The 6,021-nt window shown below is 49.3% G+C and overlaps 1 protein-coding gene across 1 annotated transcript in view; it reads right to left on the reverse strand.

Annotated features, from left to right (window-relative positions):
* The window catches only part of LOC102494471 (voltage-dependent L-type calcium channel subunit alpha-1C), a gene marked incomplete at both ends in the record, with an annotated part of 115,836 nt that overhangs the window by 87,875 nt on the left and 21,940 nt on the right, over positions 1-6,021 (reverse strand). The window lies entirely within an intron of this gene.

Here is a 6,021-nt window from a genome sequence, read left to right on the forward strand (position 1 = left end):
TACAGACCACCAGGGCCCCAAAGCCTCTGAAGGTCGATACAGTCGATCCTTGTTATTTGTGGGTTCCATATTACGAAGTTGCCTACTTGCTAGAATTTATCTGTAACCCCATAATCAATGCCCCTGGCAGTTTCAGAGTCATTAGTGGACATGCGCAGAATGGCAAAACCTTCACACAGTCCCAGCTGAGGTCAGACAAGGTGACACTGCCTTCTTATGCAGTTCTCATGCTGTAAACAAGTGTCCTTTTCACGGTCTACTTAGTGCCATGGTTTTGCATTTTTGTGCTTTTTGTTGGTGATTTTGCTATTTGCAATGGCCCTGAGCATAGCACTGGAGTGCTGTCTAGTGTTCCTAAGGCAAAGCCCATGATGTGCCTTATGGAGAGAACAAGTGTGCAGATAAGCTTCAATCAGGCGTGAGCTGTGTGCTGTAGGCCTCAAGTTTATGAACATTAAATGAATGAATCAATGTCATACATTAAATAAGGGTCTTTAAACAGAAGCACTCATTAAACAAGGTTATGTATTGATTGCTTGACAAAATGTTGGAACCAGGGCTTGCTGGAAACGAATCCTCCCGTTTCCTTCGATCGGTGGCTCGGTGTTCCTGACGACTCTACAGAACGTAGCTGTGTACAATGCGGACTGCCTACAGGTGTGCCGTCTCTTCTTCCACTCACAGGGTGGTGTGTCCTGGTCTTTTCCTGCTTCCTTCTGGACCTGGACAGCTCGAACAGTCGATCCTTGTTATTTGTGGGTTCCATATTACGAAGTTGCCTACTTGCTAGAATTTATCTGTAACCCCATAATCAATGCCCCTGGCAGTTTCAGAGTCATTAGTGGACATGCGCAGAATGGCAAAACCTTCACACAGTCCCAGCTGAGGTCAGACAAGGTGACACTGCCTTCTTATGCAGTTCTCATGCTGTAAACAAGTGTCCTTTTCACGGTCTACTTAGTGCCATGGTTTTGCATTTTTGTGCTTTTTGTTGGTGATTTTGCTATTTGCAATGGCCCTGAGCATAGCACTGGAGTGCTGTCTAGTGTTCCTAAGGCAAAGCCCATGATGTGCCTTATGGAGAGAACAAGTGTGCAGATAAGCTTCAATCAGGCGTGAGCTGTGTGCTGTAGGCCTCAAGTTTATGAACATTAAATGAATGAATCAATGTCATACATTAAATAAGGGTCTTTAAACAGAAGCACTCATTAAACAAGGTTATGTATTGATTGCTTGACAAAATGTTGGAACCAGGGCTTGCTGGAAACGAATCCTCCCGTTTCCTTCGATCGGTGGCTCGGTGTTCCTGACGACTCTACAGAACGTAGCTGTGTACAATGCGGACTGCCTACAGGTGTGCCGTCTCTTCTTCCACTCACAGGGTGGTGTGTCCTGGTCTTTTCCTGCTTCCTTCTGGACCTGGACAGCTCGACTTAACTGCAGTCCTGGGGCCCAGTTATGCTTCTGGGTTGCAAAAGGCCAATCCCAGCAGGTCCTTTGCTTTTGGGGGGCAAGAGACATGCCCATCTCCCGGCTGGGAGAGGGATGCAATGACTATCTATGCAAGAGATCCTGGGCCTTCTGCCAGCGGAAGCACTCATCTGAAGCCTCTGTTTGCAATCACTTAGAAAGACAAGGTAACCAGACTTCAGAGTCCAGAGACTTCTACCTGATGACAACTTCCAGTGCAGTTTCAAGAATCTCATTGTTGCTGCTGTCATTTTAATTCTAACAGGCTGGGGATTGAGATTTCTGTATTATAAAACTAGTTCTGTGACTTGCACCAGCTTGATGTAAGCCGACAGATAATGAACACAGCATTTGGAAAAAATTCTAAGAGGTGTACATTCTTCACACCAACCCTATCTGGCCTCATGAGAAATCAGGTGTTCTGTGACTGCTCTGTGTACCCCATGTGACTGCTCCGTGCACCCCTGTGATTGTCCTGTGCACCCCATGTGATTGCCCCATGTACCCCATGTGATTGTTCCATGTACCCCATGTGACTGCTCCGTGTACCCCTATGTGATTGCTCCATGTACCCCATGTGACTGCTCCAAGTACCCCTATGTGATTGCCCTGTGTACCCCATGAGATTGCTCTGTTCACCCCCATGTGATTGCCCCGTGTACCCCATGTGATTGTCCCGTGCACCCCTATGTGATTCCCCCATGCACCTCCATGTGATTGCTCCGTGTACCCTATGTGATTGTTCTGTGTGCCCCTATGTGATTGCTCTGTATAACCCTCTGCTGAGCCAACTTGGTGTTTCTCCCTTCCAAATGGAAGCTTCATAGAGTGTCACTTTCTCTACCTACGTGAGAAGGACATGCCAAGTACAGCTCCCCTTGCCTCGGTGACTGAAAGGCATCGTTCATGCCGATAGCTACAGTGCTGGGCTGTAAAATAATATCAGCCTTAATTGATGGATACAGACTTGCCCACAGCCCAGTCCCAGAATGCATCAAGATGGCAGAGCTATTGACTTCGTGGTTCTGCTCTCTTCTCAGGACCATTCAGATTTTCAGGGCTGCCAGCCCCCCTTCTAAAATGCCCTGTCCTCCACACCTTTTGGGTAATATGTCTGCCACGTCTCCCTGGACTGTTTCCAGCAGACTGCTACATACTGCTCCTGCTGCCTGCCTCTACCTCTTGCCCTTCCTGCCAGGGTCTCTGCTTTTCACTCCTCCCCTCGTGAATACAATTTAAGAACATGGAATTAACCAATTAGTCGGCTGGGGATAGTACACCACGGTGACTGGCATAGGCGCTATGGGCTCTCTGGCAGAGGGGCTCAGCCTGGGGTCCTCCATGTCCCACCTGTGAGAGCTGAGGGTCTCTCATCTAAGCCTCACTTTTTTCCTGCAGAATGGGGATGCGAGCTCATAGAGCTGCTGGGAGCACTCAGTGAGCTAGCACACCTACAGCATCTGGCCCCGAGCTCGAGACAGAATGGCAGTGGCTTTTCATTGTGTCTGTGAATTTCACAGAGTACTGAGAATTTTTTGAATGCATCTGGAAAGCTGGCTTCCTCAGAAGTTGACTGATGAAAAGTGGGTGTTTGCTGCATTCCTGTGATGACTGTTGGACTACTGTCCTGACTAATCAAGATGGTGACTTGAAACTGTTGCCACTGTGTGGTCGGTCAATAGAACCATGAGTCTAGCTTTTGTCATCGTGTAGGCTACAGCAGCTCATTCAGAGTGGCCAGCCCTTGGCAAATTAGGAGAGCCTTCCTTAAACCAGGGTGGGAGTTCCCACAGATACCTCTTGGCCAGAGCAGAGAGCTTCCCAGAGGCCTGAAAAGGCCTGGCGGATATTCCGTCAATGACCCTGGGCCTACGAGGAGCTGACTACAGCTCCACGGATGGGCTGGGAGCAGGTGCTGGGAAGGTCTACAAGAAATGCATGGACCCCAAGACACGCTGGTTCAGAAGTCAAATAGCCATCGTGCTCACGTTCTGAGTCACCTAGCATTTTTGAGTATTACTAAGTCCAAGTTTTAGGTGAGGTGTTTTCACACACTCTGTCTCATAGGGACTAAGTCAGTCCAAGACACAGCCTTCAAAATGACTTTTTCTCTGATGTCAGCATCCTCTGTCACTGGCTTCTCTGCTTTGACATGAGATAGCTCCTCTGGGGGGCCCGAGCGTGACTGCGGCAGCTCCTCTGCCTGCTGAAGGAGGGGTATTTGCTGTCTAGAACTTGTACCCTATTTCATATTCTCAGGGGGAGACTGGACTTTGCTCAGATCTGGTTCCCAGTCTCTGGGGAAAACAGTGAAATTGCCTTGCCTTTTTTAAAGGTTTGGTGCTCTGGCTACTGGGCAGTGATGGGAAGGTGAGACCGGGACTATGCCTGAGTTCTGTCCTCGTTCTGCTACTTGCCAGTCAAGTGACATGACATATGTCATTAATATCTCTGGTTTCGCTCGCCTCACTTTACAATGAAAAGTTGAGAAGGTCTAACATTTGATGCCTCAACTCATTAATTCCAGTTACGGCAGCCACCAAGGAAATAATACTCATTGCAATGCTGGTAACATCGCTGAGCACTAACTATCGATCCAAGTGCGTTAGTGAGTGATCTCACTCTGTCGCCACCACCACCACGGTTATCTTCACATGTTCCAATGGGGAAACGGAGCGTTAAAAGGTAACATCTGACGTTATGCATCCAAAAGGTACGGAGCTGGGGCATCCAAACTCTGTCTCACGTGAGGGCAAGAGCTTGATGTTCTTAATGCTTTCCTTAGAGACTCACATATAAACATAAGGGCATTTTCTTGTGTTGAAACACAAAAATGAAAATCCCACTACCCTCCAGGCAGCTAACCAGGGGCTCATCATTGTTTAATCTCCCCTGGTCCTGTGTGGCTTCATGTTGGTGACGGGATGTCACTAACAAGCCCCTGACAGGGAAGGGAGATGATGGAGCAGACTATCCCCCACCCAGTTCCAAGGACTGAACCCGACGCGCCTGATTGCGTGAGCTGCTGCAGGCGGGGGAAGCCGCTCCCAGGTTCATACAGAGCGAGAATAAGAGCGATGCTGTCCTGATGTCACAGTTTCTGCCAGGCTCTAGCTGTCTAGAGAAGACTACTCAAAGCAGGTGACCTGTCTCAGCAGAGCGGAAAATGGGTGCCCCCTCCCACACAGAGCAAAGGTAGCAGAGTGGGTCACCCCTGAGACTGCAGGAGCATTTAGTGTCAGGCCTTGGCATGGCTGGGTGGACTTCAGAAGAAGGTAGAGGGCCGAGGGAGCTTCCACGGTGAACAGGTGCCCACACTCTGGGCTGTTCCACACCCCAATTATACACTAACTTTGCCGCTTTTGCTTTCATCTGAGCAAGGGCTGAACTCGGGGACTTGAGACTCATGGCAAATAGATAAATTTAAAGGCAAATATATTCCATGTCCTCTGTTCTCAAATAATTTATGATTTTAACAGCTAAGTGTCCCTTCCGTTCGGAGACAACCTGCTCAGCCGTGAAACAGAACTAAAGAGAATTGAATATTTTTAATTTTTTAGCGCCCCCCCCCACACACACACACAGGGCATGTGTGCTCACTGAAGAGAGAGAGAGAGAAAAATCACCCTCCCTGGCGGGGATGCCATGCCACAGTCCCTTTCTCTTCTGTTCTCCTCTTGGGATTTGGGGCACACACACACACACGTGCCTAGCATGTTTTTCAAGCCGCCTGGTCTGGAACTTGAACCGTGCAGCTGGTCATGTGGGATCTAGCACCTTAATCACTTGCTAGGCCAATCGGAATGTGTTTATTGACATTATAAACCAAACCCCTCCTACCCTGGCCTGTGGACCACTTAAAAGCAGTCTGAAATCTTTACTCTGAGCCTGTCAAGCTGTGACTGGCTAAGGAAGGCATCGGGCGAGTACCTGTATGCAAGGCTGTTACGTATGTGGAAGGGCAGTCACTAAGCCCTCCCTCCGGTCCCGCTGACAGTCTGCCCACTCCAGGGTCACAGCACCTGCTCCTGCAGCTGCAGTCGTTCAGGCACAGGGAGGAGTGCCCGCTACTGGAACAGTGCTCGAGTCGGAGGGGCTGGAAGACCTGGCAGGAGACAGGCCGGACTCCGCATCCCTGGGAGAAGCCACGTGTCCGTGGCCATTGTGCACAGCCCAAAGCACTGGACTGATTCTTGCACCTTTCACGCTTTACCCAGCCAGGCCAAGGACATTCACTTCAAGGCTCCCAGGGTGACCCCTTATCCCAGGTTCATCAGAGCCAGAAAAAGAATAGAGCCAGGAATAGCAGAAAGAATAAATAAAAATAAATGGAAAAATCAAAGACCTTTTTCCTTGGTCCTGCTTACCCGCTAAGAACACCGAGAACCAAGTTTAGTACAAAAAATGACCCTATGATGATTAGTGTAACAAAATAGATCCAGGGCCAGTCCCTTCCTACGGCATCATTGACCTGGAAGAACGGAATGATAGTTAGTGAGGCACGCTAAGCAACCGAGCTCGGCCACGCGCCGTCAGGCCCCGCCCCCGCGC

Source organism: Tupaia chinensis, unplaced genomic scaffold (genome assembly GCF_000334495.1).
Source record: "Tupaia chinensis unplaced genomic scaffold, TupChi_1.0 Scaffold000232_4, whole genome shotgun sequence".
NCBI classification, from domain to species: domain Eukaryota; kingdom Metazoa; phylum Chordata; class Mammalia; order Scandentia; family Tupaiidae; genus Tupaia; species Tupaia belangeri.